At 43.4% G+C, this 22,247-nt stretch overlaps 1 protein-coding gene and 1 pseudogene across 1 annotated transcript in view; both read left to right on the top strand.

The window, feature by feature from the left end:
• LOC126065080 (liver carboxylesterase 1-like) overlaps positions 1 to 612 on the top strand; it is a 37,259-nt pseudogene extending 36,647 nt beyond the window's left edge.
• Positions 1 to 22,247, top strand: part of LOC126064515 (liver carboxylesterase 1-like) — a 283,681-nt gene that overhangs the window by 39,050 nt on the left and 222,384 nt on the right. The window lies entirely within an intron of this gene.

Here is a 22,247-nt window from a genome sequence, read left to right as displayed (position 1 = left end):
TGGTGGCAGAGAGGAGCAGAGTCGGGGACAGGGGTAGCAGGGCATACCTATTTGGGAAGTTTAAGTGGTAAAGCTCTTGACTCTATGACCAAAGTACTCTAACAATGGGAGCTTTTTAAAAGGGAACAAGCTCCCCCCAGAGATGGTGAGCTCCCTGTCTTCGAGGCAAGTGAGCCTCTTGGCAGAGATGAAGCCAATGGATCTCTGCATGTTTCAGAAGGTTGCTTCAGTCCACACTGTAACTTTGGGAATTTCTATTTGATTCTGTTCCCAGGGACCCCAATGGAGAGGGGCTGCCCCATTGGCCAGCATATGACCAGAAGGAAGGGTACCTGGAGATTGGCATCACCACTAAGGCAGCCCAGAAGCTGAAAGACAAGGAGGTGGCTTTCTGGACTGAGGTCCTGGCCAAGAAGGCAGCAGAGAAGCCAGCGCAGACAGAGCACATTGAGCTATGAACAGAGGGCCAACTGGGTACTCTACATGGGCATTCTACAGAAGGCACTTATAGCTCAAAGAGGCTTCTTATTGTGGAGGCTGAAGAATTGTCTGGTGGGATGGAGAATTTTGTACTGATTGCCTCAAATTTGGGAATAAATGTTTTGGAGATGAAGCCAGTGTCTGTGTCTTGGTCTGGAGATTAAACTTTCCTCCTTAGAGAGAATGAGGTCCCTGGATGGTGCAAATGGTTTGTGCTTGACTACTAACTGAAATGTTGACAGTTCAAACCCACCCAGCAGTGCTGCTGAAGAAAGAAGAATGGCATGGTGATCTGCTTCCGTAAATATTACAGTCAAGAAAACCTTGTAGACCTTGAGCCTACTCTGTAACAAATGAGGTCCCCATGAGTTGGAGTCAAAGGCAATGGGTTTGTTTTGGGTTTTTTCCTTAGACTGACTGCACCATGAGCAGGAAGGTGCTCTACTGGGGATGGCTGGGCCTCTGGGCAAGCAGGAAGCAGCAGGCCGAGTTCTGGGAGCTGCTGAGGGGGCCCTAGGTCTGCACCATCTCTCTGGGTCCTCAACAACTTCCAACAGCTGGATTTGGGATGGTCCGAGTAGAGCACCCCTCTTTTCAGTGTGGAGCTACCCATGGAGGTGGAGGTGACACAGGCTGAGTGTGTCCCTGGAGTGAGGTGGGAGGGAGAGAGAGGTGCCATGGTGACCCTGTGGCACTGCGGCATGGCCTTACTGGCCATTCCACAGGGCTGTGACACCTTCAATATGCACAGTACTCTCCCAGGCCCTCCCCAAGGCTACCTCCTCCAGCAGCTGGTCTGTAGCCTCTGTAGCCTGAACTACTTCTTGGGTGGTGACCACCTTGGAGGAAGTCCCTCAAGCATCATCCTAAAACTGCCTTAGAGGTTAGTTTTGCCTTCTGCTCAGAGGCAGAAAGCTATAAGGAGTGTCATTCTTACCCTAACTGCAGGAAAACACTGGATTTTTCTCAAAATTATAACTTTTCCTTAACATACCAAAAAGCTGGGGTTGAAATCCAAACAAACAGCCTTAAAGACAGATGACAGGCACTTTGGAGGAGAGATGGGATGTGAACACTGGCTCACCTGTGGCAGAACCCAGGGGGCAGACGGGACCACCATACAGTGAGTGAGAAGAATGAATCTACAATTTGTGATGACATGCGGAAGGCCAAGTGTATGCTAGTGTGAGAGTGTAAAACTACAGGGAGGCCAGACCCAGAATTTCTTTGGTGATTGGAGACTTGTGGTAACAATGTGAGGAGGTGTGAGGAAAGGCAAAGTCAGCGAGACCTTGTGGAGGCCTGAATGTTGTCTGGGCAATGGGCCCAAGAGAGCTACAGCAACTGGGCCATTTTTGTCAACCTCCTGCTTTTCACCACTCTCCTGCATAGGTGTCCCCTAGCACTAAGCTGGGTATCCACCTTTATTGGCACTCAGGTCCTCTCAGCCTCTGCAGTCCCGGCTCCTGCCAAGACCCTATCAGTCGGTTTACTCAGGGTTTCTGCTCACTGTTCTCTCGCGTTCTTCTCTGTCCCCTCTTCTGTGCTCTGGCTTTCTCTGCAGTTTCAAACCTCCTGAAAGAGGTTTGGTTGGTTGTCTGAGTCACCCTCCAGTACAGATCACCACTGACCAGGGTGTGATACCCCAGCCACTAGGCACCCTGGGGCTGAATGCCCACTGGACTGCTAGCTGTGACCAAGAGGGCAGGCCCGCAGGGTGCGAGCATAGCGACCGCCTTCTCCCCCTTCACAAGAGCCTGTGGGAAAGCAGTCTTCTGAGTGGGCACCACCCAGCTGGCAAGCATGTCCAGAGCTTCACCTGGCAAGTATAGAGGTGAGTGGCTGAAGGCAGGTGTGAACAATTAGCCCAGGATCTGCACACCTGGCCCTGTGAATTGGATGTGACATCTCAGTTCACAAACACAGAAGGTAAAAAAATGGACTTCATTTTTTTTAGAAACAATTGAATTTAATTTCCATCTGGAGCCCGCTTGTGCTGGTGACATTTCAGGATCTGTCACCCACGTCCCTGGGCTTCTATCTAAGGTGTAGGAACCCTACTAGCGCTGATTCACTGGGGTGTGTGGCAGGTGGGGGAGCAATGGGCTATCAGCATAGTCATCTGGCCCCACTGGTGTCTCCTGAGGCCTCCAGGTCCCCAACTGGCCCTCAGGTGTGGGTTTGGGATGGCTACCAGACTATGGCAGGGGCTGACAAACTTCTTCTGTAAAGGGCCAGAGATTAAATATTTTCAGCTCTGTAACTACTCAACTCTGTCTTTGTAGCAAGAAAGCAGCTATAGACAACATGTAAATAAATGAGTGTGATTGTGTTCCAATAAAACTTGATTTACTTGCATTGGCAGAGGGGCTAGAGTAAGCCCATGTTTCACCAGGAACTTGGAGTCCTTCTGCCCTGAGGGGGCAACTCCTCCTGGATGAAATTCATGTTAGACTCTCACAGATGTGTCAGCTCGGCTGCCAGGAAAGAGCCTCCTTCCCTTGCCACAGCCCAACCTTCTTCCATCATTGAGAGAATGTGAGCAGGGGGGTGGAAGGGGCCCTTCTAGAGCTCCCACCTGGTTGTGACCATCATACCCATAGCCCCTGTGTAATGGATAAAGCATGTCCAAGGCCAGCGTTTCCTCTCAATCTTCCAACAACCCTGGAATAGGGGGATGGTTATTTTTATTAGGTTGAGACTCAGTGATAGGAACACCGTGTCCAAGGTCACACATCTGGCTTAGCAATTCAGGACTGCTTGGCCATCCGTCCTTGTGGCCATGGCTCCTTCATGTTCATCCGTACATTGAAACTGGGGATAAAATTGAAGCCAGGTTAGCTGGTGACCAGAGGCTTTTCCGTTAGACTATCACTTCACTTAGTCCTGGGGTCACGGTTAAGATCGGATTCATTATTGTGGCCCCCTAGCAAGTCCCTGTGTGGTACAAATGGTTACCACGCTTGGCTGCTAATTGAAAAGGTTGGGGGTTAGAGTTCACACAGAGGCAACTGAGAAGAAAGCCCTGGGGATCTACCTCCAAAACATCTGCCATTGAAAACTCTACGGAGGACACTTCTCTGACACTCATGGGGTTGCCATGAGTTGGAATCACCTCAAAGGAGCTCTAACTGGTATGTAAGTGCTTGGTCATAAAGCAAGATCGATGGGCTGATAGACAGACAGACCTTTACAAGGAAGACGTGGGCATGGGCCTTCAGTGATTATATTCGTTATTTGCTTCAACCCTAATAATAGTAGTAGCTAAGGATTATGGAATATTTATTTTGTGTTCTATGCACTTTTCGTATTAATTCAAATAATCTGCACAGCAACCCTATGAGGTGAATACTTGGTATTAACCAAGTGAAGGCTAACACAAGATCGAACCATGTTGTTGTTGGTGTTAGGTGCCGTCGAGTCGGTTCCAACTCATAGCAACCCTATTCACAACAGAACGAAACACTGCCGGGTCCCCCGCCATCCCTACAATCGTTGTTATGCTTGAGCTCAGTGTTGCAGCCACTGTGCCAATCCACCTCGTTGAGGGTCTTCCTCTTTTCCACTGACCCTATACTCTGCCAAGCATGATGTCCTTCTCCAGGGACTCATCCCTCCTGACAACATGTCCAAAATATGTAAGAGGCAGTCTCTCCATCCTTGCTTCTAAGGAGCATTCTGGACGCACTTCTTCCAAGGCAGACTTGCTCGTTCTTTTGGCAGTCCATGGTACATTCAGTATTCTTCGCCAACACCACAATTCAAAGGTGTCAACTCTTCTTCAGTCTTCCTTAGTCATTGTCCAGCTTTCACATGCATATGATGCGACTGAAAATACCACGGCTTGGGTCAGGCGCACCATAGTCATAGGTGCCATCTTTGCTCTTCAACACATTGAAGAGGTCCTTTGCAGAAGATTTGCCCAATGTGATGCGTCTTTTGATTTCTTGACTGCTGCTTCCATGGCTGTTGATTGTGGATCCAAGTAAAATGAAATCCTTGACAACTTCAGTCTTTTCTCCATTTATCATGATGTTGCTCATTGGTCCAGTTGTGAGGAATTTGTTTTCTTTATGTTGAGGTGCAATCCATACTGAAGGCTGTGGTCTTTGATCTTCATTAGAAAGTGCTTCAAGTCCCCTTCACTTTCAGCAACAAAGGTTGTGTCATCTGCATAACGCAGGTTATTAATGAGTCTTCCTCCAATCCTGATGCCCCGTTCTTCTTCATAAAGTCCAGCTTCTCGTGTTACGTGTTATTTGCTCAACATAGAGATTAAATAGGTATGGTGAAAGAATACAACCCTTACGCACACCTTTCCTGACTTTAAACCAATCACTATCCCCTTGTTCTGTCCAAACAAGCATAGTCAACTAGTAAGTGACAGAAAGGATAAGCTACATAATTTGCAGGGCCTGGTACAAAATTAAAATGTGGGACCCTTGTTAAAAATTACTCAGAATTTCCAGACAGCTACAGCAGAGGATTAATGCAAATATGGGGTCTTTCTTCTGAGAGCAGGGTCCCATGTGACTGCACAGGTCACATGCCCATGCAGCTAACCCTGGTGACAGAGCTGGGACATGAATCTCCGCAATTTGACGCCAGAGCCTGCGTCCTTAAGTGCAAAGCAATCCTGCCTTTTACCTAGGAAATGGTTTTAAAATCTTTAACCTGGGCTTGACCTGATCTCTAACTTCAGACAAATCTGGTCACTTGATTTTGACCAAGGGCAACCATTCTAGCTGATGGTTCTCTGCTGCCCTCTTGTGGTTGGTATTCATATACCACAAGACTTACTGATGAAAATCAAAGACAATAGCCTTCAGTATGGATTACACCTCAGGAAGCCCCTCTTGCCTAGCCTTTCTCTGCAATGATATATCCTTTGTCTCTCACGTGGGCTGGTCTCACAGACTCCCGCCTGGCCTGCCTGTCACCTTCCTCATCCTACAGGGCCAGAGGGATCCACCTGAACGGCCACAATTTTCCTCACCTCTCTATATCCATGCCCTTTGCTATGTGACTTTGTGGATCCACTCATTCAGTCTGGGCTGGTCTCCTAACTCGCTTTAAGAATAAAATGAGGCAGGAGTGACAGTGTTCCAGTTCCCAGCCCAGGCCTCAAAAAGCCTTGTACATCCTCACGCATTCTCTTTAACCCATGTGATCGCTGTGTAAACTATCGCAGGCTGGTCTGCTGGATACTGAGACACCACATGGAGGGGAGCCACCCCAGTGAGGCTGTCCAGAACCAGCCAGCCCCTGCTGACCCACCAGCTGACTACAGAGCCATGAGGGATCCCATTGGAGATCAGCTGAGCCTGATTCCGAATAGCGGAACTTCGTGTGTGGCCCACAGATTCATGAGCTAAATACCTAGCGGTTGTTTTAAGCTTTGGGGTAATTTGTTACCCACCAATCACTCACTGATACACCATCTAACACCCAGGAATACACTTCGCCAATCTGAAACTCTTCAATGGCTCCCTATTACCCTCCGGAAAAAGTTCCACTGCCTTATCCCAGCACAGCGGCCCCTCATTTTCTGGATTTTGCTCTTGTCCAGCTCCTCCACTTGCACCTTGAACAGTTTTGCAGACCCTCGTACTCCATGTGCTGCTTCAGGCCTCTGTGCTGTCCCTTTTGCTAGTCTCATGTTCTGGAATTTCCTTCAAGGCTCAGCTCAAGTGTCACCTATTTGGGGGAACCCTCTCTGATCTCTGTAGATGGGATCCAGGGCCTGATTACCCTGCCAGGTTGTGAGATGGGCCTTGATTCACTCGTCTCTGTAAGCCCACCCATCCACGGAGCACCTCACCCCACCAACCACTGAGCACCCTCCCAACCATCCACTGAGCACCCCACCCCACCCATCCACTGAGAACCCTACTGTGTGCTAAACACTTGTCTAAGCACTGGGGACACACATACAAGTACTTTGTAGTTGCTGCCTCTTGTCCCAAAACTTACTTGTCCCTTAAAAGATCATCTGCATAAATGCTGACAAGTGCAATGATGGGCGTATGTCAAGAAAGGCTTTTTTTAGGAGGTGACATCTTGAGAGACATAGAGGAGGTAGCCAGTTTCAGAAAGATGGAGAAAGACGAGGGTGAGGCCCAGGGCATAGGGGTGTGCTGGAGAACTGCAGCTAGTCTAGCGCAGTTGGAGCAGGGAGGTAGGGTGGGATGAGGAGAGGAAGGCTGAGAACCTTGGTTTTAGCTTGAAGCTAATGGGGAGTCACTAAAAGGGTTTGAAATGAGCGTTCAGTAGGTGCTTAATAAATGTTTCTTTATCAGTACATTATCTGCTTCCCCCTTGAGACTTTGAGTTACTTGCGGAGAGGTTATTCATTCTTTGTATTCTCTAGTTCCTTCTTGGTACGTAGTAGGACTGGGTATGATGCTGATGAATGAATCCCTCCAAGAAATACAATAAAAAAAACAAGTGGATCTTTTCATCTAGACCAGGACCACTTTTCACTCCTCTGGCTTAGGGAGGTGTTGAGGCTCTAAGAAGGGTCCAGAGAACAAAGGTCCTCCATCCTCTCTTCCCTCAGCCCCTGCTTAGCAGCAGAAGTCTGTGTTGGTGCCACCTGGTGGCCACAGTGCCCACGTTATATTTTAATCAGCTTCCTTCATTGCGAAGGTGCCTTATCAGCCAGGGAAGTGGAGAGGGAACCTGGAGTGGGCAGAACGCATTACTCAGCAGACACGTTCACTTGCCAGCTCAGAGATGCCTCTATGAATGCTGACTCCAAGGCTGTCTGCCTTCAGCCTGCAAGACCTGAGGCTTGAGTCCACATAACTTGGGCTCAAGAGAAATTTTATTCTAGACCACAGGATGGAATCCAGGGTGAGGAAGCCACAGAAGGGAAGCAATGGCCCGTGTCGAACCAATATTCTTCTCACCCTCTTCCTAACAGCATTGTATCCTGTCAAAAATGTCTCACCTCGGCAGACAACCTGACATGAACTTAGGAGAGACCTGGGGATGGCTCTTGCTGCGGAGCAGGCAGTAGGCAGCAGGCAGGTGCCTATTGTAGGACCTTCAAGTCCACAACAGGCCTACTGTGGCCAGAGGCTTGGGCTTATTCAGACCTCTGCTTCTGACTCTGATCTGCCCATCCGAGATTGTGACTCTCGAGCTACAGAGGAGATAGACTGAGGCTGCCCAGGCGGAGGCTGCCGCACTCAACAGCCATTCTCTGCTGCTGAGACAATGGATACTCAGCTTCGGAGTGTGTCCAGGCCAAATCCTTGGTGGGGCCTTCTCTGGGGACAGGGGTGTCTTTCCTGGTTTCCTGTATCCCACCCCTTCCTCTCATGCCCTGATAGTCTGACCCAGCTCAGCCCTCCCAACACCTGGGGCCAACAAAGCTTTTAGCTGATAAGCAGATCTCCAGAGTCCTGTTAGTTACTAGCTCTTTGAGGACTTGTCTAGCCACTATGTAGTTGTCTCCCCACCCCCTCTGGTTCACAGCTGAGGTCACACAGAGCATCTCCTTTGACAGCAGTCCATGTGGGCTAACAGTGAAGGGTTTTCAGGACAACTGGGTCCTCAGGTGGTTGGATGTTGCCTGGCACAGAAAATTAAGTGGAACAAAGAAACTGTCAGCACCAAACACACACACACAAATACATCAAAATGACAGCACTATAATCCTACCCATTAATAATTACACTGAATGTAAACGGACTAAATGCAACAATAAAGAGACAGAGAGTGGCAGAATGCATAAAAAATGCAATCAGTCCATATGTTGCCTACAAGAGACATGCCTTAGACTTAAAGACACAAACCAAACCTCAAATGATGGAAGAAAATATATCAAGCAAACAACAACCAAAAAAGAGCAGGAGTGGCAATATTAATCCCTGACAAAATATACTTGAAAGCAAAATCCACCACAAAAGATAAGGAAAGACACTATATAATGATTAAAGTTTCAGTACGGCAGAAAGACGTAACCAGAGTAAATATATACACACCCAATGACAGGGCTCCAAAATACATAAAACATATTCTCACAGCATTGAAAAGAGAAATAGATAGCTCCACAATAAGAGTAGGAGACCTCAATATACCACTTTCGGTGAAGGACAGAACATCTAGAAAGAAACTCAATAAAGACATGGAAGATCTAAATGCCACGATCAACCAACTTGACCTCATAGATATATACAGAACACTCCACCCAACAGCAGCCAAGTACACATTCTTTTCCCACACACATGGAACATTCTCCAGAAGAGACCACATTTTAGACCACAAAGCAAGCCTTAACAGAATCCAAAACATCAAAATATTACAAAGCATCTTTTCTGACCATAAAACTATAAAAGTAGAAATCGGTAACAGAAACACCAAGGAAAAAAGTCAAATACATGGAAGCTAGAGAACACTTTACTCAAAAGCCTCTGGGTTATAGAAGAAATCAAGGACGGAATAAAGAAATTCATAGACTCAAGTGAGAAAGAAAACACATTCTGGCAGAACTTTTGGGAGACAGCAAAACCAGAGCTCAGAGGTCAATTTATAGCAATAAATGCACTCATTCGAAAGGAGAAAGGACCAACATCAAAACATTAAGCCTACAGCTCAAAGAAATAAGGAACAACAAAGAAGCTGAAGGCACCAGAAGAAAAGAAATAATAGGGTTTAGAGCAGAAATAAATGAAATAGAGAAAAGAAAAACAGTTGGGTCAACAAGACCAAAAGTTGATTCTTTGAAAAGATCAACAAAGTCAACAAAACACTGGTCAAACTGACAAAAGAAAACCGTGAGAGGAAGCAGATAACTTCAATATGATATGAGATGAGTGGTATCACAACAGATGCAACTGAAATAAAAGGATCGTAGCAGAATACTATGAAAAATTACACTTCAACACATGAAAACCTAGAGGAAATGGAAAAATTTGTAGAAACACTTTATCTACCTAAACTAACATGAAACAAGGTAGAAAAATGAAATTAACCCATAACAAAAGAACAGATGGAAGAGGTAATTACATTAAAAAAACTCCCAACAAAAAAGACCCTGGCCCTGAGAGCTTCACTGGAGAATTCAACCAAATTTTCAGAGAAGAGTTAGCATTAGCACTACTAAAGGTATTTCAGAGCATAGAAAAAGAAGGAATACTCCCAAACTCATTCTTTGAAGCCAGCATAACCCTGATACGAAGTCATGTAAAGACACCAGAAAAAAAGAAAATTACAGACCCATGTCCCTCAGGAACATAGACACAGAAATCATCAACAAAATTCTAGGCAGTAGAATTTAACAGCATCTCAAAAAAAATAATAATAATTCATCCTCACCAACTGGGATTCATCCCAGCTATGCAGGGAGGTTTCAACATTAGAAAATCATTCAATGTAACCCATCACATAAATAAAACAAAAGATAAGAACCACAGGATCTTATCAATTGATGCAGAAAGGGCATTTGACTAAGTCCAACACCCATTGCTGATAAAAACTCTCAGCAAAATAGGAATAGAAGGGAAATTTCTTGACATAATAAAGGGCATTTACACAAAGCCAACAGCCAATATCACCCTAAATGGAGAGAGACTGAAAGCATTCCTCCTGAGGATGGAAACCAGACAAGGATGCCCTTTATCACCACTCTTATTCAACGTTGTGCTGAAGGTCCTAGTCAGAGCGATAAGGCAAGAAAAAGAAATAAAAGGAATCCAAATTGGTAAGGAAGAAGTAAAAAGTATCCCTATTCCCAGAAGATACAATCTTATGCCTAGAAAACCCCAAAGAATCCACAAGGAAACTACTGGAACTAAGAGAGGATTTCAGCAAAGTATTAGGATACAAGATAAGCATAGAAAAATCAGTTGGGTTCCTCTACACTAACGAAGAGAACTTTGAAAAGCAAATCAATAACATGTACAATATTCCCAACATAATAAAGTACTTATGACTAAGTCTAACCTGACACATAAAAGACCTATACAAAGAAAAAAAAACTACAAAACATTACTGCAAGAAAACAAAAGAGGCCTACATAAGTGGAAAGACATACCATGCTCATGGATAGGAAGACTCAACATTGTGAAAATGTCAGTTCTATCCAAAGCGATCTACACATACAATGCAATCCAGATCCAAATTCCACGGTATTTTTTAACAAGATAGAGAAACAAATCACCTACTTCATATGGAAAGAAAAGAGTCCTCGGATAAAGAAAGCATTAGTAAAGAAGAAAAACAAAGTGGGAGGCCTCACACTACCTGATTTTAGAAACTATTATACTGCCAAGGTAGTCAAAACAGCCTGGTACTGGTACAACAACACATACATAGACCAATGGAACAGAGTTGAGAACCCGGATGTACCAGATCGCCTATGAGCAGCTGATATTTGACAAAGGCCAGATGTCCATTAAATGGGGAAAAGACAGTCTCTTTAACAAATGGTGCTGGCATAACTGCATATCCATCTGCAAAAAATTGAAACAGGATCCATATCTCATGCCATAGGCAAAAACCCACTCAAAATGGATCAGAGACCTAAATATAAAATCTAAAATGATAAAGATCATGGAAGAAAAAATAGGGACAATGCTAGAAGCGTTGGCATAAACGTATACAAACCATAGCTAACAATGCACAAACACCAGAAGAGAAACTAGATAACTGGGAACTCCTAAAAATCAAACACTTATGCTCATCAAAAGACTTCATTAAAAGAGTAAAAAGAGAAACTACAGACTGGGACAAAATGTTTGGGGTCTAATCTCTAAAATCTACAAGAAAATGCAACATCTCGACAACAAAAAGACAAATAATCCAATTAAAAACTAAGCAGACACTTCACCAAAGAAGACATTCAGGTAGCTAACAGACATTTGAAGAAATGCTCACAGTCATGAGCCATTAGAGAAATGCAAATCAAAACTACAATGAGATAGAGCCAGGGGCCAAGATGGCTGACTAAGTGGAAGCTACCTCGGAACCTTCTTGCAACAAAGACTCGGAAAAACAAGTGAATCGATCACATACATGACAATCTATGAACCCTGACCATCAAACACAGATCTAAAGAGTTGACCTGAGTGACAGAGATGAGAACGAACAACTACGGAGAAGCAGCAACTGTTTTCAGAGCCTGGAGCCAGCGTCCCAGTCAGGAGACTTTGGCGCCGGGCTTTGGACTGGGTGAAGGGGAGCTGAGCACGGCATCCTGAGGTGGCGCGAACACGGGGCGCAGCCCTAGCCCCCTGAACTGACCTCGAAGGAAGCACAGCCAGTGCATGCAGGCAGCGCAGTGACGCGGCTGACAGGAGGAGAAGTCACCGGTAGGCAGCTACTGGTTTTGGAGGTGGGAGTGCGGCGTCCCAGCCTGGGAACCTTGATGCTGGGCTTTGGACTGGGAGCGGAGGAACTAACCGTGGCTTCTGAGACAGCACAAGCATGGCACGCGGGCCTGACCCTCGGGGGCAATCTATACCCAGGAAGCACACACAGTCGACGCGCCCCTTGGGAATCTCAGATAAAACAGTCATCTGAAGCAAGGTAAGTAACTTTGTCTATATTCCGGGTTGCTACTCTCTCCTATTTATCTGAACCCTCCCCTTGCCTTCCCAGGCAGCTTCATTAACATTGGAATTTCCTGAGCCAGAGGGTGAACTGCACTGTGGTTTTTCTTTCTTTGGTCTTTTCCTAACCCATTTTCCTGGCCTGAGAGAAGCAGCTACAAAAAACCCAGGGACCAAAAATCTTTCCCTAATTGGACTAAAAACACAGAACCTGTTCCAGCCAAGCATATGTGATCCACAGTCTTGGGCTTTCATCCCCACAGGGAACAAGGTGGCTATTATAATGCAAAGGCATTCCTGATAGGGATCTGACTGTAATTGTTTTAGCAGATTACTGGAAAGACAAGTTTCCCAGGTCTGATATCTCTGCATATTCAACAGAGCCCTCACTGACCCACAACAGGGAACTGAGGGCTGAAGCTCCCCCCAGACCACCTACCCTCTTGCCTTAGGGGTCTAAGGAGGGTGACACCTACCAATCTGTAGAGGTACTTGCATTGGGGGCCTAAGGTGCAGCTGCAGAGCCCACCCACCAAGGTGTTTTAGGAATAGAGACACAGCTACCTCACTGACTCTTGGGGGAAGCCTGTCAGCATCCTGCCCCCCCGGAGTGTGACCCCCTGCTGCTACTAGAATCTGGTGCTCACAAATATCACCACTACTTCTGTAGGTGGATAGGTGACAGTCAGCACCACACACTTGATGACCCAAAATCAGATTCTACTCAATAGTGAATGGACTCAGGCTTATATAACTGGTAACAGCTCAAACCAGCATGTAATAGGACATAAATGATTCAAGGGCTACAACAATCAAGACAGCACAATCTAGTAGCCCATCTACGTATATTGAAAGAAAACAAAACAAGATAAGACTCAGTGAGCAAATATAGAATAAATCGCTACAATATCTTAGTGATGGCTCGGAGACAGCAGTCAATATCAAACCACATAAAGAAGCACACCATGATTGCTTCTACAACTCCCCAAATTAAAGAATCAAAATCTTTCCCAAATGAAGATACAATCCTGGAATTGCCAGATAAAGATTATAAAAAACTAATTTACAGAATGCTTGAAGACATCGGGGATGAGCTCAGAAATGAAATAGGGCAATGTACAGAAAAAGCCAAGGAACACACTGATAAAGCAGTTGAAGAACTCAAAAAGATTATTCAAGAACATAGTGGAAAAATTAATAAGTTGCAAGAATCCATAGAGAGACAGCATTCAGAAATCCAAAAGATTAACATTAAAATTACAGAATTAAACAATGTAATAGGAAGTCAGAAAAGCAGACTCGAGCAGTTAGAATGCAGAGTGGGAGATCTGGAGGACCAGGGAATTGACACCAATATAGCTGAAAAAAAATCAGATAAAAGAATTAAAAAAAACGAAGAATCCCTAAGAATCAGGTGGGATTCTATCAAGAAGAACAACTTGCATTTAACTGGAGTCCCAGAACAGGGAGGGATATCAGAAAACAAGGAGAGAACAATTGAAGATCTGTTGGCAGAAAACTTCCCTGACATCATGAAAGACCAAAGGATATCTCTCCAAGATGCTCATCGAACCCCTTTTAAGATTGATCCAAAAAGAAAATCACCAAGACATGTTCTCATCAAATTTGCCAAAACCAAAGACAAAGAGAAAATTTTAAAAGCAGCCAGAGATAAAGGAAAGGTCTCTTACAAAGGAGAATCAATAAGAATAAGTTCAGACTACTCAGCAGAAACCATGCAGGCAACAAGGCAATAGGATGACATATATAGAGCACTAAAGGTGAAAAACTGCCAGCCAAGGATCATATATCCAGCAAAACTCTCTCTGAAGCATGAAGGCGAAATTAAGACATTTACAGATAAACACAAGCTTAGAGAATGTGAAAACGAAACCAAAGCTACAAGAAATACTAAAGGAAATTGGTCAGAAAACCAATAATATCAGATACCAGCACAACACAAGTTCACAGAACAGAGCATCCTGATATCAACTCAAATAGGGAAATCACAAAAACAAATTCAGATTAATTAAAAAAAAATGCTCAAAACAGGGAATCATTGAAGTCAGTATGTAAAAGATCGCAATAATCAAAAAGAGGGACTAAATACAGGTGGCATAGAACTGCCATATGGAGAGGGATACAAGGTGATATAGGACAATACAAGTTAGGTTTTTACTTAGAAAAATAGGGTTAAATATTCAGGTAACCACATAACTCAAAATAAAAACCAAGAAAAACATAATGACTCAGCAAACATAAAGTCAAATACTATGAAAATGAGGAACACACAATCTACAAAGAAAAACATCTCAGCACAAAAAAGTAAGTGGAAAAATGAAATTGTCAACAACACACATAAAAAGGCATCAAAATGACAACACTAAACACATGCTTATCTATAATTACGCTGAATGTAAATGCACTAAACGCACCAATAAAGAGACAGAGAGTCTCAGACTGGATAAAGAAACACGATCCGTCTATATGCTGCCGACCAGAGACACACCTTAAGCTTAGAGACACAAACAAAGTAAAACTCAAAGGATGGAAAAAAAATATAACAAGCAAACAATAAGCAAAAAAGAGCAGGAGTAGCAATATTAATTTCTGACAAAATAGACTTTAAAGTTAAATCCACCACAAAGGATAAAGAAGGACACTACATAATGATTAAAGGGACAATTGACCAGGAAGATATAAGCATATTAAATATTTACACACCCAATGACAGGGCTGCAAGATACATAAAACAAACTTTACCAGAATTGAAAAGTGAGATAGACACCTCCACAATTAGAGTAGGAGACTTCGACACACCACTTTCGGAGAAGGACAGGACATCCAGTAAGAAGCTCAATAGAGAGAGACACGGAATTGCTACAATCAACCAACTTGACCTCATTGACTTATACAGAACACTCCACCCAACAGCTGCAAAGTATACTTTTTTTCTAGCGCACATGGAACATTCTCCAGAATAGTCCACATATTAGGTCATAAAACAAACCTTTGCAGAATCCAAAACATCGAAATATTACAAAGCATCTTCTCAGAACACAAGGCCATAAAAGTGGAAATCAATAACAGAAAAGTCAGGGAAAAGAAATCAAATACTTGGAAACTGAACAATACCCTGCTGAAAAAAGATTGGGTTATAGAAGACATTAAGGAGGGAATAAAGAAATTCATAGAATTCAACGAGAATGAAAACACTTCCTATCAAAACCTCTGGGACACAGCAAAAGCAGTGCTCAGAGGTCAATTTATATCAATAAATGCACACATACAAAAAGAAGAAAGCCAAAATCTGAGAACTGTCCCTACAACTTGAACAAATAGAGAGCGAGCAACAAAAGAACCCATCAGGCACCAGAAGAAAACAAATAATAAAAATTAGAGCTGAACTAAATGAATTAGAAAGCGGAAAAACAATTGAAAGAATTAACAAAGCCAAAAGCTGGTCCTTTGAAAAAATTAACAAAATTGATAAACCATTGGCCAGACTGATTAAAGAAATACAGGAAAGGAAACAAATCACCCGAATAAGAAACGAGATGGGCCACATCACAACACACCCAACTGAAATTGAAAGAATCATATCAGATTATTACGAAAAATTGTACTCTAACAAATTTGCAAACCTAGAAGAAATGGATGAATTCCTAGAAAAACACTACCTACCTAAACTAACACAATCAGAAGTAGAACAACTAAATAGACCCATAACAAAAAAGGAAATTGAAACGGTAAACAAAAAACTCCCGACAAAAAAAAAAAAACCCTGGCCCGGATGGCTTTACTGCAGAGTTCTACCAAACTTTCAGAGAAGAGTTAACACCACTACTATTAACGGTATTTCAAAGCATAGAAAATGATGGAATACTGCCTAACTCATTCTATGAAGCCACCATATCCCTGATACCAAAACCAGGTAAAGACATCACAAAAAAAGAAAATTACAGACCTATATCCCTCATGAACAGAGATGCAAAAATCCTCCTGAAAATTCTAGCCAATAGAATTCAACAACATATCAAAAAAATAATCCACCACGACCAAGTGGGATTTATACCAAGTATGCAAGGCTGGTTTAATATTAGAAAAACCATTAATGTAATCCACCATAGAAATAAAACAAAAGACACAAACCACATGATCTGATCAATTGATGTAGAAAAGGCATTTGACAAAGTCCAACACCCGTTTATGATAAAAACTCTCAGCAAAATAGGAATTGAAGGAAAATTCCTCAACATAATAAAGGACATCTATGCAAAGCCAACAGCCAACATCACTCTAATGGAGAGAACCTGAAAGCATTTCCCTTGAGAACGGGAACCAGACAAGGATGCCCTTTATCACCGCTCTTATTCAACATTGTGCTAGAGGTCCTAGCCAGAGCAATTAGGCTAGACAAAGAAATAAAGGGCATCCGGATTGGCAAGGAGGAAGTAAAATTATCTCTATTTGCAGATGACAGGATCTTACACACAGAAAACCCGAAGGAATCCTCCAGAAAACTAATGAAACTAATAGAAGAGTTTGGCAGAGTCTCAGGTTATAAGATAAACATACAAAAATCACTTGGATTCCTCTACATCAACAAAAAGAACATTAAAGAGGAAATATCCAATTCAATTCCATTCACATTAACCCCCAAGAAGATAAAATACTTAGGAATATATCTTACCAAAGATGTAAAAGACCTATATAAAGAAAACTACAAAGTACACTACAAGCAACTAAAAAGGACCTACTTAAGTGGAAAAACATAGCTTGCTCATGGATAGGAAGACTTAACATAGTAAAAATGTCAATTCTACCAAAAGCCATCTATACATACAATGCACTTCCGATCCAAATTCCAACGACATTTTTTAATGTGATTTTTTAATGTGATGGAGAAACAAATCACCAACTTCATATGGAAGGGGAAGAAGCCTCAGATAAGTAAAGCATTACTGAAAAAGAAGAAGAAAGTGGGAGGCCTCACTCTACTTGATTTTACAACCTATTATACAGCCACAGTAGTCAAAACAGCCTGGTACTGGTACGACAACAGGCACATAGACCAATGGAACAGAATTGAGAACCCAGGTACAAATCCATCCACATATGAGCAGCTGATATTTGACAGAGGCCCAGTGTCAGTTAATTGGGGAAAAGATAGTCTTTTTAAATAATGGTGCTGGCATAACTGGATATCCATTTGCAAACAAGTCCCATACCTCACACCATGCACAAAAACTAACTCCAAGTGGATCAAAGACCTAAACATAAAGACCAAAGCGATAAAGATCATGGAAGAAAAAATAGAGACAACATTAGGAGCCCTAATACAAGGCATAAACAGAATACAAAACGTTACCAAAAATGATGAAGAGAAACCAGATAACTGGGAGCTCCTAAAAATCAAACACCTATGCTCATCTAAAGACTTCACCAAAAGAGTAAAAAGACCACCTACAGATTGGAAAAGAATTTTCAGCTATGACATCTCTGACCAGTGCCTGATCTCTAAAATCTATATGATTCTGTTAAAACTCAACCACAAAAAGACAAACAACCCAATTAAAAAGTAGGCAAAGGATATGAACACGCACTTCACTAGAGAAGATATTCAGGCGGCTAACAGATACACGAGAAAATGCTCTCGATCATTAGCCATCAGAGAAATGCAAATTAAAACTACGATGAGATTCCATCTCACTCCAACAAGGCTGGCATTAATCCAAAAAACACAAAATAATAAATGCTGGAGAGGCTGCGGAGAGATTGGAACTCTTATACACTGCTGGTGGGAAAGTAAAATGGTACAACCACTTCGAAAATCTATCTGGCGTTTTCTTAGAAAGATAGAAATAGAGCTACCATACAACCCAGAAATCCCACTCCTCAGAATATGCCCTAGAGAAATAAGAGCCTTCACACGAACAGATATATGCACACCCATGTTTACTGCCACCCTGTTTACAATAGCAAAAGCTGGAAGCAACCAAGGTGTCCATCAACGGATGAATGGTTATATAAATTATGGTATATTCACACAATGGAATACTACGCATCGATAAAGAACAGTGAGGAATCTGTGAAACATTTCATAACATGGAGGAACCTGGAAGGCATTATGCTGAGTGAAATTAGTCAGATGCAAAAGGACCAAGACAAATATTGTATGAGACCACTATTACAAGATCTTGAGAAATAGTATAAACTGAGAAGAACACATACTTTTGTGGTTACGAGGGGGGGAGGGAGGGAGGGAGGGTGGGAGAGGGTTATTTACTGATTAGTTAGTTGATAAGAACTACTTTAGGTGAAGGGAAGGACAATACTCAATACAGGGAAGGTCAGCTCAACTGGACTGGACCAAAAGCAAAGAAGTTTCCAGGATAAAGTCAATGCTTCAAAGATCAGAGGAGCAAGGGTGGGGGTTTGGGGACTATGGCTTAAGGGGACTTCTAAGTCAACTGGCAAAATAATTCTATTATGAAAACATTCTGCATCCCACTTTGAAATGTGGCGTCTGGGGTCTTAAATGCTAACAAGTGGCCATCTAAGATGCATCAGTTGGTCTCAACCCACCTGGATCAAAGGAGAATGAAGAACACCCAGGTCACACGATAACTATGAGCCCAAGAGAAAAGAGAAAGGGCCACAGGAACCAGAGACTTACATCATCCTGAGAGCAGAAGAACTAGATGGTGTCCGGCCACAACCCATGACTGCCCTGACAGGGAGCACAACAGAGAACCCCCAAGGGAGCAGGAGATCAGTGGGATGCAGACCCCAAACTCTCATAAAAAGACCAGACTTAATGGTCTGACTCAGACTAGAGGAATTCCGGTGGTCATGGTCCCCAAACGTTCTGTTGGCCCAGGACAGGAACCATTCTCAAAGACAACTCATCAGACATGGAAGGGACTGAACAATGGGTTGGAGAGAGAAGCTGATGAAGAGTGAGCTACTTGTATCAGGAGAACACTTGAGACTGTGTTGGCATCTCTTGTCTGGAGGGGAGATAGGAGGGTAGAGAGGGTTAGAAACTGGCAAAATTGTCACAAAAGGAGAGACTGGAAGGGCTGACTCATTAGGGGGAGAATAAGCGAGAGTATGGAGTGAGGTGTATATAAGCTTATATGTGACGGACTGACTTGATTTGTAAATGTTCACTTAAAGCTCAGTAAAAATTATTTAAAAAAAAAAAGAAAAAAATAGCTAAATAAAAGCACTGTTGTCAAAAAAAAAAAAAGAAGAAGAAGAAGATGGAGGCCAAGATGGCTGACTAGGTAGAAGCTACCACGGATCCCTCTTGCAACAAAGACTTGGAAAAACAAGTGAATCGATCACATCCATGACAATCTCTGAACCCTGACCATGAAACACAGATCTAAAGAGTTGACCTGAGTGACAGGGGAGCGAAAAGCTGAGCCCTGAAGCAGCGACTGCTTCTGGAACCGGCGTCCTGCTCCACAGCCTTGAGCCCTCTCGGTTCCCTGGTGCCGAGTGGTGGGGCTGATTGTGGCTTGCTGAGGCTGGGCAGGCAGGGGACACAGCCGTAACTCCTAGCCCCCTGGGGTAACCTCGGTAACGACTCACCCAGCCCAAGCAGGCTGCAATGACATGGCTAACGAGGGAACGAGCAACCGTGGGGAAGCAGCAACTGTTTTCCGAGCCTGGAGCCAGTGACCCAGACAGAAAACCTTGGCACCAGGCTTTGGACTGGGCGCAGGTGGGGTGAACATGGCTTCTTGAGGTGGCGCAAGCATGGGACGCAGCCCTAGCCCCCCGAAGTGACCTTGGGGGAAACCCAGCCAGCTCACAGAGGCAGCACAATGACGTCACTGACAGGAGGAGAAATCACCTGGAAGCGGCGACTGGTTTTGGAGCCTGGAGGGTAGCGTCCCAGACAGAAAACCTTGGCGCTGGGCTTTGGACTGGGAATGGAGGATGTGACCACAGTTTCTGAGATAGCACAAGGACGGGACGTGGGCCTGACCCTCAGGGACAATCTCGACCCAGCCAGCCCACACAGGTTACATGCCCCTCGGGAATCTCAGATAAAACAGTCATCACCAAGCAAGATAAGTAACTTCGTCTATATTGCTGGGTGCTACTCTCTCCTATCTATCAGATCCCTCCCCTCCCTGCCCCAGGCAGCTTCACTAACATTGGAACTTCCTGGGCCAGGGAGTGAAGTGCCCTGCGGTTTTTTGTTTTTTTCGACCTAACGCATTCTCCCGGCCTGAGAGAAGCAGCTACTAACAACCCAGGGACGAAAAATCCTTCCCTGACTTCCCTAAACTGAAATAAAAATACAGAACCAGCTCCAGCCAAGCATATGAGATCCACAGTCTTTGGCTTTCATCCCTACAGAGAACAAGGTGGCTATTATCATGCAAAGGCAATTCTGATAGAGATCTGACTGTAATTCTTTTAGCGGATCACTGGAAAGACAGGTTTTCCAGGTCTGATATCTCTACGTATTAAACAGAGCCCTCCCTGATCCGCAATGGGGAACTGAGGGCTGAAGCTCCACCCAAACCACCTAGCCACCTGCCAAAGGGGTCTGAGGATACTGACGCCTACCAATCTTTAGAGGTACAAGCATTGGGGGCCTAAGGTACAGCTGCAGAGCCCACCCACCAAAGTGCTTTAGGAATATAGACACACCTACCTCACTGGCACATGGGGAAGCTGTCAGCATCCTGCCCCCCCTGGAGTGTGACCCCCTACCACTACTAGAATCTGGTGCACACAACTATCACCACTACTCCTCTAAGTTAATAGGTGACAGTCTACACCACACACTTGGTGACCCAAAATCAGAACACCTAAGCTGATTCTATTCAAGAATAGTGAATGGACTCTTAGGCTTATATATCTGGTAACAGCCCAAACCAGCTGGTAACAGGACATAAGTGATTCAAAGGCTACAACAATCAAGACAGCACAATCTAGTAGCCCATCTGGGTACACTGAAAGAAAACAAAGCAAAATAAGACTCAGTGAGCAAATATAAAATAAATCATTACAATATCTAATAGATGGCTTGGAGACAGCAGTCAATATCAAACCACATAAACAAGCAGACCATGATTGCTTCTACAACCCTCCAAATTAAAGAATCAAAATCTTTCCCACATGAATATACAATCCTGGAATTGCCAGATGCAGAATATAAAAAAACTAATACAGAATGCTTCAAGACATCCAGGATGACCTCAGAAATGAAATAAGGGAATCGACAGAAAAAAAACAAGGAACACACTGATAAAGCAGTTGAAGAACTCAAAAAGATTATTCAAGAACATAGTGGGAAAATTAATAAGCTGCAAGAAGCCATAGAGAGACAGCATTCAGAAATTCAAAAGATTAACAGTAAAATTACAGAATTAGACAACTCAATAGGAAGTCAGAAGAGCAGAATTGACTAATTGGAATGCAGAGTGGGGGAGCTGGAGGACAAGGCAATTGACACCAATATCGTTGAAGAAAAATCAGATAAAAGAATTAAAAAAAAATGAAGAAACCCTAAGAATCATGTGGGACTCTATCAAGAAGAATAACTTGCATGTGATTGGAGTTCCAGAACAGGGAGGGATAACAGAAAATACAGAGAGAATCGTTGAAAATCTGTTGGCAGAAAACTTCCCTGGCACCATGAAAGACGAAAGGATATCTATCCAAGATGCTCATCGAACCCCATATAAGACTGATCCAAAAAGAAAATCACCAAGGCATATTATCATCAAACTTGTCAAAACCAAAGGTAAAGAGAAAATTTTAAAAACAGCCAGGGATAAAAGAAAACTCACCTACAAAGGAGAATCAATAAGAATAAGTTCAGATTACTCAGCAGAAACCATGCAGGCAAGAAGGCAATGGGATGATGTATATAGAGCACTGAAGGAGAAAAACCCCCAGCCAAGGATCATATATCCAGAAAAACTCTCATATGAAGGTGAAATTAAAACATTTACAGATAAACATGAGCTTAGGGAATTTACAAAAACCAAACCAAAACTATAAGAATTACTAAAGGAAATTGTGTGGTCAGAAAATCAATATCAGTTACCAACACAACACAAGGTCACAGAACAGAACATCCTGATATCAACTCAAATAGGGAAATCATAAAAACAAAATAAGATTAATTTTAAAAAGAAAAAAATGCTCAAAAGAGGGAATCACTGAAGTCCTTAT

This window comes from Elephas maximus, chromosome 21, assembly GCF_024166365.1.
Source record: "Elephas maximus indicus isolate mEleMax1 chromosome 21, mEleMax1 primary haplotype, whole genome shotgun sequence".
Taxonomy (NCBI): domain Eukaryota; kingdom Metazoa; phylum Chordata; class Mammalia; order Proboscidea; family Elephantidae; genus Elephas; species Elephas maximus.
The sequence above is the reverse complement of the archived record's forward strand: the minus strand, read 5'-3'. Positions and strand labels throughout refer to the sequence as shown.